Below are 12799 nucleotides of genomic sequence, written 5' to 3'. Positions count from 1 at the left end.
ACATCTCTCTTGGAAGACTTTACAGACGAAATTAATAGCGCCTTAGACAAAAACAAAATTGCCATGGTAGTCTTTATTGATTAACTAAAGCATTTGATACACTCACACATCAAACCTTATTAGAAAAGCTGAGGCATGTTGGAATAAATGGGCCTCTGCACAGGTGGTTTACAAACTACCTTCAAAATAGAAAGCATATCACACGTACCGAGTCAAACCGAAGTAGAGAACTATCAGTAACCTGTGGAGTGCCACAGGGAACTGTACTCGCCCCAAATCTATTCAACATTTATACATACGCACGATATTAATCAGCTACCTCTCAAAGGTAAGATCTTCCAATATGCAGACGATATAGCTGTAATATCCATACATAATAACGCAAACATAGCCCAAACAAATATGCAACATGACATAAATCTGCTCATAGACTGGCGCACCAAAATCGCCATAAAGCTAAACTCAGATAAGGCAAAAATTAATGATATTCAGAAATCCACTGACTCGGCCAGTTAATAATAAATATATAACCATCCAACATCCACTCTCCAACATAAAAAACACACAGAACAGAAACACCACTACAATCACTCAGGTTGAAACTATTGTTTCAACCTGAGTGATACCTTGGATTTTGGATTTTACTTCGATGCAGATATGAACTGGTATTGCCACATAAACCATCTACACAACAAACTCCGAACAATAACTGGCAAACTCTACAGGTTAAAAGACATAATTCCCACACGCCTAAAAACAGTAATATACAAATCACTATACCAAAATATACTAAGATATGCTAAACAACGTATGCTTTCTCTGCAGCCTACAAACTAAATAGATTAATGTCGTTACAGTACAAAATTATAAAACTGATCTTTTGGGAACACGATATCGACTTTAGATACACTGCAATGTCAGAACACAAAATACTGACAGCAAAATACTAATGTCACTATGCAGCTTTACTAAAACATTATTTCGATGCCATCTACAGGTCAAGAATTCATACCGTATAGCAAGACCTCAGACAACTAATTATATCACATATAAATACAATAATCACTACAGAAAGGCCACACAAAACTTCTACATCGCAGACATGATAAACAAATTACCTTTTGAATACAGAAATCTTACAAACTAAAATAGCCTGAAAAGAGCTCTAAGGACATATTATGAACAAGAAAACAAGAAACACACACCCTTAATACCGTACAAACTTAATGAACCACAATATATTCGTTCAGGTTTCCAGTTCAGCGATGCATCAAGACATTACAAGTTATCATGTGTCTCTGTGTGAGTGTGAGTGCGCGAATTTCTCAATCAACAGCTGCAGTGGAAATCAAACCTATTAAACATCAGTCTTCTTCCCAACACAGCAAACAAACCAATAAATAATAACTAAATGGTGTCATCCTCAGACAAGCTTAACAAAGAAGCTTTGAGGATGAAAGCTGAGAAAATACATCTCACCCAAGATCAATAAAAAAGGGGGGGAAATCAAAACCATATATCACATTTAAGTCCTATAGTTACAGTGCTTAAATATACTTAAAAAATCGAAATTGTAAATATATAACTCATTGTTAAATTAATAAATGCTGTATTATTATTATTATTATATTATACAGGAGAAAAAAGAAAAGAAAGAAAAATGAAATACGAATTTCATTGTTCCAAAAAAAATGGAATTAAACCTGTTGTAAATATGTAATCACAACATGTAATAATAAATGTAATAATAAAAAAAGGATTGAATTTTTTAAAAGAAAATATGTAATCAAGTATGTATCATATGTATTCAAATGCATGTTATGTATGTATCATTTGTAATCAAATGTATGTATCATATGTATTCAAATGCAAGTTATGTATGTATCATACATAATAAAAAATTTTCTTTTAATTACAAGACATCATGGAGTCAAAGACTTGCCTAGGAGGTCCTTTTATCACACACATAGCTCATAATACCCTGCCTTGAACACACTCAAACTCCTTGCAGACACCACACTCTCAGGCAACGTATCCCAATCATTCACAACTCTGCACGAAAAAACCTGCCTCTCACTCCCTACTCACATCCTCTTTATATAGTTTCCAGGGATGACCTCTGGTTCTCCACTGATCTCCCACTATTCTCTGTAGGACTTCAAAACTGATAACAACCCCTTACCAACTTGTAGGTCGCTATCATATCTTCCCTCTTCCTTCTCTCCACCAGACTCTGCAAATTACATCTTCTCAAACTCCTTGCAGACACCACACTCTCAGGCAACGTATTCCAATCATTCACAACTCTGCACGAAAAAACCTGCCTCTCACTCCCTACTCACATCCTCTTTATATAGTTTCCAGGGATGACCTCTGGTTCTCCACTGATCTCCCACTATTCTCTGTAGGACTTCAAAACTGATAACAACCCCTTACCAACTTGTAGGTCGCTATCATATCTTCCCTCTTCCTTCTCTCCACCAGACTCTGCAAATTACATCTTCTCAATCTTTCCTCATACTGAACATTCCAGAGGTCAGAAACTACCTTAGTCAGTCGCCTTTGGACCCTTTCCAACATCTCTTCATCCTTCTGAAAACCAGGTGACCAAATCTGGGCTGGCCCAATAGTCCATGTGTGGCCTAATCAAACAAGAATCTCCCAACTTCTACAAGTCAGTGTCCTCTGTCATTCCCAGAAGCCTTTGTGTTGTCTTTACAATTTTGACTATGTGTCCCCAAAATTTCAGATCCTTATCCACTATCACCCCAGATCTTATTTCCTCCACCTCTGATAATATATCCTCACCAAGCAAAAATTCTGCATCCCGTTTTTGTTTTCGAAATTTTGAAACCTTACATTTTGCAACATTGAACTCAAATATTACAAATATATTATTTAAAAAATCGTATATTATACGAATGATGTGTAACATTTCTAGGCTGAGCAGATATGATTCAAACAATTGGTGCGCGCACACACACACACACACACACACACACACACACACACAAAAAAAAAGAGTTACAGCAAAATTAGTGCATAAGTACTTCGCTTGGAAATAAGTCAACGAACACCATAGCATGAGTAACAAACAGGCATGGTGCCCACCGTAATAAGATGTACGACCACCTTTCGCTGCGATGACTGCAGCAATCCTCCAGGTCATGCTATGCACATGGCTGCCATAGCGATCAACAGGAATTTTAGGCCATTCTTCCCCTAGAGAGATAATGAGGTACTGGACCGTTGTGAAACGGAAGTCCCTTGATCTCACCGGAAGCCCTAGTTCATCCCACAGTTGTTCCATATGGTTGAATTCAGGGATCTCTGGAGGCCAGTTTAGTGTGGTCCATGTCCACTAACTTTCTTATTCGGTTTGAAACAATCTGGGATTTAATATCCCCTTAATTTAAATAATTAAGACAATGTTTATTGTCTTGATGAAACAGATAAAGGCCGTCCATAGAAATGCCACAGCGTAAGAAGCATTGCATTGCATTATCCAGTATATTCAGATATCTCTCCGAGTTTAATGTTTGTGCCACCAAAAACAGAGGACCAAGGCCAAACGAGGAAAAACAAGACCATACCCTCACACCGCTGCCTCCGAATTTCATTGTTGGGTTATGCACCCTGGTAACAGACTTTCACCAGGCATCAGCCACAGCCACACCTGTCCATCTGCTCGGTAGAGGGTGTTACGTGATTCATCGCTGCATAACACAGCTTTCTAAGTTTCCTTTTTAAGGAGCGTGGGAAACTTTCTAAGTTTCCCACTCTCCTTACACCACGATAGACGACGCTCATGTTCATTTCAGTAACGTGGGGCTTGCATATTGCAGTCCTACAACGACGATATTGTGAGCCTCGGTTCTGAATAGTTTTGTGTAGATTTGGGATCTGATCGATGTCCGAAAATCTGAATCAAGAGATCAGCTGGGACTGGAGAATTTAATGTATTATTCTTCGTAGTATCCTATGATCACGTTCTGTGAGTTTTCCATTGTGGGCAGCACTTGCAGTTGACTGCCTAGGCTACCATCTCAGTATGATATTACTGACTGTTGAACTTGAATGGCATAAATTGTCAACAAATTGCCGAACAGATAGGCCTACAACTTTGCATCCAATCATACACTAATAGTGTACCGGGCACTCTGAACCGAATAGTGGTAGGTTAAATGGTGGGGAAAATGACATCGGAAACGTGACGTCACTGCCGGCTGTTCCCCCGTGAAATTCCAAACATTCCATACTTAAGACGTCACTGATTGGACACTCTGAACCCAATAGGGGGTAGAGTAAATGATGAGTGATGTGAGGCAGGCAACATGACGCCATTGGTCGGAAACTCCAAACCAGATCAAGATAGGATAAGGATTCGTGTCGTGATTGGTCGGACAATTTAAACCAAATAGGGGCAGGGTAAATGGGGGAAGTGAGTTCAGTGTCATGGTTGTGTATTGTTATCAGATGTAGAGAAGTGACGTAAGTTTTTTAGTGTAAATAAGTGATGTCATTGAATTGAAGTGGAAAATGAAGTTATGGTAGTGGTTAAGGATTCATGGCATGATTGGTCGGACATTTTAAACCAAATAGTGGTAATGTGAATTGGGAAAGCAACGTCAGTGTCATGGGTGTATGTTTTTATGAGATGTAGATAAGTGACATAACTTGCTAATTAAAAAATATATGTGGGCTTACTTAAATTTGCATAACACATCAACGACACCATAAGTTGTTCATTTAAGTTTGCACATTTTATTTGACTGAAATATTATTTGTTCAATGCTGTAGTTCAAAGGGAATGATTTCCCACTGTTGTGGATGTTTTCCAGTAGTTGCAGAAGTGACATTAATTTCATGCTATTATTGGTATCCCTCCCCCTCAAACGCACACTTTTTTCTTTCATATTCACATTTTCTAAAATAATTAATCACTGGTGTTCCCCTCAAACATGCACACACACACACATTTTTTTTTCTTTCATGTTCACATTTTCTAAAATAATTAACTATTGGAATCGCAGTTTTACTGTTGTTTTTTCTTCTTTCATGTCTGTGATTTCAAAAAAATATATGTGGTTTTACTTAAATTTTCATAACCCATCAACGACACCAGTTTGTTGATTTAATTTTGCACATTTTATTTGACTGAAATATTATTTACAATATTGAATTTTCTGAGTCTAACATACAGAAATTAAATAAAGCGAAATATACACCCCATTTTTTGTTCCTTAATCTTCTTATTGTATGAATATTGAATGTTGTACATTGTACATTTACTGTAGTAAAATTAAGGATTAGATTTTTAATTTTTTAAACCAATACATATATTTTTGAGCATTGATATAAGCATAAAATCTTTGATTACGTTTCTTTCCAATATGCATAACTCATTCGAATATTTTGATTTGTCTAAAATTTTAAGATCTTAAAATTCATTACCTTTTTCTAATTAAATGTCATCTTTATTACAAAGTTTTTGGCTATTGGAATTTTTATTCAAATGACCATTGCTATGTTTAAGCTACACAAAAGAAACATTAAGTTACTTTCTCTCCAGAATGGCTCATCTTGGAACTAACGAACTTCTAAATGCAAATAAAATAAAATAAAAAAAATCAGCTAACGCCTTTTTATTCCCGTATACAGGGAGTAGGCGAGGCCATTTAGCCCTATCTAACTTTTGGAGACTGAGTGGGCAGTTCAATCGCCTTGGGCCATCTATCTCTGATTGGTACCAGTACTTCACTAGTCTCTCTTCACTAAGTACCACTAATTAAGTGGTACTTAGTGAAGAGAGACGGCTCAAATGTGCCTCCATCTCGTGTTCCCTAACCCTAACACAATATATTTAATGTCTGAAATAATGTGGGTTCTACGGTCGATTTTCTTATGTTTACAGGACGAAAAACCCGAGTTTCCGGGAGGAAAACTTGCTTGCCCGTGCCAGAGATCGACTAACTCGGGAACCAGTCGAAAAAAGGCTTAGAAAAATTTCCTCTAGTCGTCGACTAGACTCGAAACCAAGTCTTCCTTCGTGCGGCCAAGCGCCGTGGTTGGCAAACGCCACATCCACTGAGCTACATAGGCTCTTAAATGCAAATAGATATTCCAAAATAGTTGAATTATAATCATATATTCACAACACAACACAACACACAACACGTTTTGTTGGGTGAAAGAACGAACTGCAGTAAATAAACGGAAAATGCACTCAATTATAGTTCCTTATAGGTTTCTGTCCAAGCTGACATCATAGAGTTGAAGTGGAAACTCGTTTTTGTTGTGGGTATGTGTGACTTCCTGTGTTTGGAATTCTAGGTGATGGTTAGAGTATGGAATTCTGACATTTTTTTTTTTTTACTTTATGGGATACACAAAACAGTACAGTACAACACACACACACACACACACATTTTTTTTCCCTTTCATGTTCATATTTTCTAAAATAATTAACTACTGGAATCTCAGTTTTACTGTTTTTTTTTCTTTTCTTTCACATTTTTCTTGTCAATAGGTTGTAGTTAGAGATTTCCTAAAATAATTACCTACTGGAATCTCAGTTAGAAATTCTAAGCAGAATAAATATTCTTAAATATGGAGAACACATCAACGATACCTTAATTGTTCATTTAAGTTTACAAAACACATTTATTTGACTGAAATATTATTTACAAGTATATTCACAATGAAAATTAGAACAATATCGTATTTGCTGGAGTAAAAGACGCACTGGCCTATAAGACGCACCCCCTTTTTTGTACACATTTTTTAAACTTTATCACTGAATAATATAAAGAATTTACATAATGAAATTCAATAATTTTTTCTTCAATTCAGCTGGCATCTTTTGTGATATTTTTGTTTTAGTCCGCATGCATAGCTGGTTTCTCTTCATAAATCTTTAACACCATGAGGCTGATCCAGTAAAGTTGGCATTTCCTCTGTTAGTGGCTGTTGCTTTCGCTTGACGAATAATCATTTTTGTAGACACTGAAAGTACTGCTTTTCTGTGGTCCAAAATCCAAGTATTCAGTTCTGCCTCGAGTTCTGGCCAATTTTGCAGTTCAATTCGTTGGTTATGTTTACTGTGAGTTGCTTTTTTTAGATCCTCTTCCTGAATCCGCCAAGTTATCATTTTATCAGTTGGGGTGGCCCAAAATGCCTCTCTGTAGCCCTGTTTCCATACTGTTTAGCATACGTAACGTAACTTGTATGCAATATTGTAGCAATGCTGACGTTTTTCACCCATAATTTACCAAGAAATTTAGAGAACATTTAACGGCATATCTGCGATTTAACAGCTGTGATCGTCGATGACAGCGCTTTCGCCTCCACTGAACCCTACATAACTGGAATGTTCTCACACACCGCAAAGAAGCAAGAGAAAAATCGCGTAACTCGAAACTTCCGAGTTACGCGAGTTCCGAGTCGGAACAGAGAAAATTTCCAGAAATGAAATTAATAAAAACTTGGTATCGGGTATAAGAAGCACCCTGTTTTTCAGACCTATTTTCAAAGAAGAAAAAAGTGCATCTTAGAAGCCAGCAAATACAGTAATTACCTAGAAATATTTCACAAGATTTGTCTCTCTTGCTATTCCTGAAGAACGAAAAATTCCAAAGAGTTTTGGGTTCGCTCTTTTTTTTTTTTTTTTAATTTGATTTTTACTTACGGGATACACAAAACAACACATGCATACATAAGGCCTGAAAGAATGAATTGCCGTAAATAACCAGAAAATGCAGTTAACACTTGTTCCTTAGCACAAAATATTTGGTTATGTTTGCAATAACAATTATAAGAATTGCATGGTATTTTTGCACGTTTTGGGCATCCAATATCATTTAAATCAAGAACAGTTCTGACTATTAACTTCGTTAATGTTTTGGATTTTTCTCTTTCTTTGGTGAGCAATATTTGATAATTACATGTTGATTCTCGTATACAATCTCTCAGTTTGTCCAGAGATAGTGAACCATTGTCCCATTTCAGCTGAAGATTACATTTAATTAAACATGAATTCTGCTTTTTAACTTTTTCAGGTAATTCTTTCCAAATATATGGTGGTGTTGTAAATGCATATCTTACAATAAATCCATCAGTAATACAAATTTCTTTAGGAAATAAACTTGAGCATTCATCCAAAAAAAAATAGAGTTTCAATAACATCAATGATATCTGAAACTTTGTATCCCCCCCCCCACTGTCGATTTACCATTATTTTTTTCTTCATACTTCTTACGTTACTTCTTTTGCTAGCACAAATAAATATTTATTTATTATTATTATTATTATTATTATTATTATTATTATTATTATTATTATTATTATTATTATTATTATTATTATTATTATTATTATTTCACTGAATATTAGCTCTGGTAGTATATTTTATGTTTACTTTCTGTTACATAATTCCAAACATTTAAAAATTTACACTAAGTGTTACCTTTAAGCATGACTCATATCTGCTCTTTTGATCTTTATGTGACAGTTGTCTGTAGTTGAAATGACATTTTTTTTCTTTCATGTTCACATTTTCTAAAATAATTAACTATTTCTTTTGGTTCTAATCTGTTGGACACATCAAATATAGTAACAAAATTGTCACTATTTAATTCATTTTGTACTTTATCCATTAAAAAACCCACAATTACGTTATTTGCTAAGTTCCTTAAAAGTTCTTAAAACTTTAGACTATAGTGATTTGTTTAGGTGAGCATAAAACTCAATTACATGTCTAATCATGACTCATATCCTCCCTCCCACGACCCCAAAATTCGCATCTCTCGATGCAGACTTTTGATATGGTTTTATATATATCTTTTTTTCAATCTGATTGGTTGTTTTTCTCTATTTTAATTTTAAGAATTCAAAATATGTTTTTCAAAATTTAGTTTTTATATCTTCTTCGTTGGCATTCACAAACTGATTTTTCTTGCAAAACTGTGATGAACTGGTTGTCCTTCTCTGGCTATTAATTTTACCTTCGATTCCTTGTGCTTCAAAGCTACTTCTGTAACTGAAATTTTATGTTTTTTTTTTCTTTAGCATTAGTAAGTTTAACTAAAGGAAATGAGACAAACAAGGTTTGGAACTGTCCGTTAGCGATTTCTTATTGGAAACTTCTTTTGCAAGCACAAATAAATAGTTATTTATTATTATTTCAAATGAATATTAGTTCTGTAGTATACTTTGTTAATTTCTATGTTACAAAGTTTCAAACGTTTAAAGTTTAAACTATAGTGATATATTTAGGTGATCGTAAAACTCAACGTGTCTAATCATCACTCATATGCTCCCTTTTGATGTTTATGTGTGGTCCTTCTGTGTTCTAATGACACCAACATTCTATTTGAGATTATCAATTCTGGTTTTCGTGTATGTGAACAAAATGTTTACAGATAACTCAAACAATGGCAATAGGTAGCATTAGACAATTTTCTAAAATAATTAAATATAGGATATCAGTTTTCCCCACTTTTCCCCCCACTTTTCTCTCCAGCATTAATTTCACAGTAGTGATTTTTTTACAATAATTAAACAGAAGTGCATTAACTATAAATTTATGGATTTATATGTCAAATTCTAAACAGAATTACTGAGTAAAAATTTCACTGTGAAAAACACAATGACAACACACATCTTTGTGCATTTAAGTTTACAAACGCATATTTTATTTTGTTGAAATATTATTTACAAGTATATTCACAGAGAAAAATTCGAAACATATAATTACCTAAAATATTTCCCAAATATTTAGATTACACTCTTAACATTTTCCAATGAGTTCAATAAAGAAAATGTTCATTACTCACTATTTCTTGGTTACATTACATCAAAATAGCTCATGCAAAAGAGTCTTAGGATCTGATACCATAGGAAGCACAGCTCCATACATTTGATATTGTGTTAGTCTGGATATGACACCATGACTCCTTAAAATTTCCGTGTATTCTTTTGTCACAAAGCAGTTTTCGTATAATGTTCGTAAATGTCCCAAAATAAAGAATCTTTATTGAATTGAATAAAATCTTGAAAGTCTAATTTTACCATTGATGAATTATGGTTATCAATAATTATTCCCATGATACAAGTAGCTGGTAATTCAGTTTTCAAAAATAGTAAATGGTTATTAATGTCGTATATTTTTGGTGAAAATCTCTCAGCTTCTTCACAACTAATAGAGAAAACGTTACTTCTACCAGCTCCTGTATCATCAAGCATTAGTACCCCTTATTGGCATTTCAGACTATAGCAGTCAGGAACATCCAATTCATAGTCAACTCTTCTTTTCAAGTAGGCGATGATATCAGACCACTTCCTGCATAACTTTTCCCAAGTGGTCCTTGATAACCACTTGACAATGTATGTATCTTCTAAGATAATAACAGGTTTCCATCCTTTTAGAGCTATCTTAAGAGTTTTGTCTCATGCTATTTTCCTCAAGAAAGAAAATTTCAAAGACTTTTGTGGTTCACTCATTATTTTACTTTACTTTATTGGACACAAAACACCACAAAACAATGCTGCATTGGATGAACGCTTGCAGTAACTGAAAAGGCACTCCACTCGAATATGTTTTCTTTATAGTACTGTTTTCCACACCCTACCCTGACCATTCCTTCAAAAATTAGACTTTTGTGCAGATGAATCATGGACATGTTTTTGCATGCTGTTGAATATGATGTTGATGTGTTTTTATCTTACTTTGGGACATCATGGAGCAAACCTTATCTCTGTGGCTCGAATGTTCTATATTATATATCCTTATTTTGTTAAGTATTTTTATCCTCAAACGGCAGTTTTGATGTTAGAGCATGTGACTAGTTCTGTCATGCATGTCTGAAATTGTTGGGATGGAAAAAAATATAGCATTAGGTGGTGGAGGGTGAAAGGGTAGTTGAGAGGGTTACAGTGGTCTTCCCTACAATGCTCCCTCCATTCTCCTCCAGAAGATGTTCACTCAACCACGGGGAGAAGTGAGCTTGCCATTTGTGAATATCTTTTAGTGATGTCACCTCAAACTGATAACCAGGGAGTTGTGTGACCTCTCCTTTTGCAGATATCTATTAGTGATGTAACTTATCTCAAAGTGATCCTGATAATTTCGGAGCAAAAAAAACGCGATTTTTTTTTGGCTACAAAAAATTGTATTGGGTACAGAAAGTATTGGGTACATAGCCCCATTGAAAGATGCACCTTTCCCACGGGAATGTCTGTTGACTTCTTTTCAAACAGTATTTTGATCTGTTAACCTTTAACTCATGACACCAAAGATCCTAAATCCTACTGCCTAAGTAACTCATTATCACCATTTGGGATCTTTATAATGGAAGTATAATGCTGAATACTGCTTTGTTGTTGTGTTCCCACAGAGTTGTCTAGGTGACACTGAGAATTATTAATAAACTATAACCATCCAATGTACTGGATTCAATATTTGGAGATATTCTGTTAATGTGAGAGGACAACCGATGGAGAATTACAAAGTTCATTAGGTCTATCTGGAGATTAATGGTAATTCGCATTTTGTCGGATGTCAGAGCATTACAACAGTTGTTTTCTCCAAAATAGTGCATCAGAATGCAAATACATCCTTCCTTGTCAGTAATAAAATATTCTCCTATGAGCACTGAATAAAAGATTGATCACTGATTGTTTAGCTGGAATGGCCCAAATTGTCAATATTTCCTGAACAGATAGCATGAGATTGTAACATGAGATCCTACCACCACGCCTCTTTCAAACTCCATCAGTTTCCCTTCTTACGGCCATTTCACCCGGACACGGTCACACTTATTTAGGAGAATCACATTCCTCCAACACATGCCGGCGACAAACACGTCACTCGCTACATAACAGGATGCACCTTGCCCATTGGGATATATACAGTGAAACCCCTTTTTTACACTTTTCAGGGGACTGATGGAAAAAAGCGCAAATAGCAGGAAAGTGTAAATAGCAGGATATGTAAAAAACATTTTAAAAATGGCTAAAAGATGACTTACTGCTCGTATGTGTGTCTACATACTAGATTACAACATTTAATAACCGAAAATAAATGAATTTACAATGTACTTACGTTTATATATTTAAAAAAATCTTTAATTGTTAATTGTTTTTGCTTTTCGTTTTTTTTTTTTTTGACTTAGCGCCAGATTGCATTGCATTGAGTTCAATGCTTGACCTGTTTTTTTACTATCGTGTTCAAACTGGACACGGAGAGTCCAAGATCTTATGCTAAATGCACACGTGTTCTGGCATGCCAATTTACGCGTCGCAGAATTGCCGTCTTTTCTTCTACCGAAATACATTTTGTCTTTTTTCTCCATGTTGCTAACATGGATAATCCATCACCGCCACTTGAAAGCAACTTTCACATGCTAAATTACCTTGCAGAAATTCTGCAATATCAATTCGTACTGTGACTGAAAAATCACAGTATCGCTCATCACTAGAGTACTGCTGCATGCATGCAAGTCATCGTGATGGCGGAAACGAAACTACAGCCGAAAGCAACGCCACCTAAGAACAGAAATGCGCTCCGCTGAAATCGATTCGAAAATCGGTATTGCCACCGAGAGAAAAAAAACTCAAATCACGGGAAATAACGTCCATGTCAAGTTGTTAATGGTGGGAAAACCATACATCGTGAGAATAGACCTTAAGACGGGACCAACAGAAAATGACGTAAATGGCAGAAAAACGTAAATTGCGAGAACTTAAAAAACGGGGTTTTACTGTATGTGTGTATATACAGTATATATACAGGATGGTTCGA

The sequence above is a fragment of the Typopeltis vanoorti genome, chromosome 16 (assembly GCF_054136105.1).
Source record: "Typopeltis vanoorti isolate ZY-2024b chromosome 16, IOZ_Tvanoo_1.0, whole genome shotgun sequence".
Taxonomy (NCBI): domain Eukaryota; kingdom Metazoa; phylum Arthropoda; class Arachnida; order Uropygi; family Thelyphonidae; genus Typopeltis; species Typopeltis vanoorti.
This window is presented reverse-complemented; position numbering follows the sequence as displayed.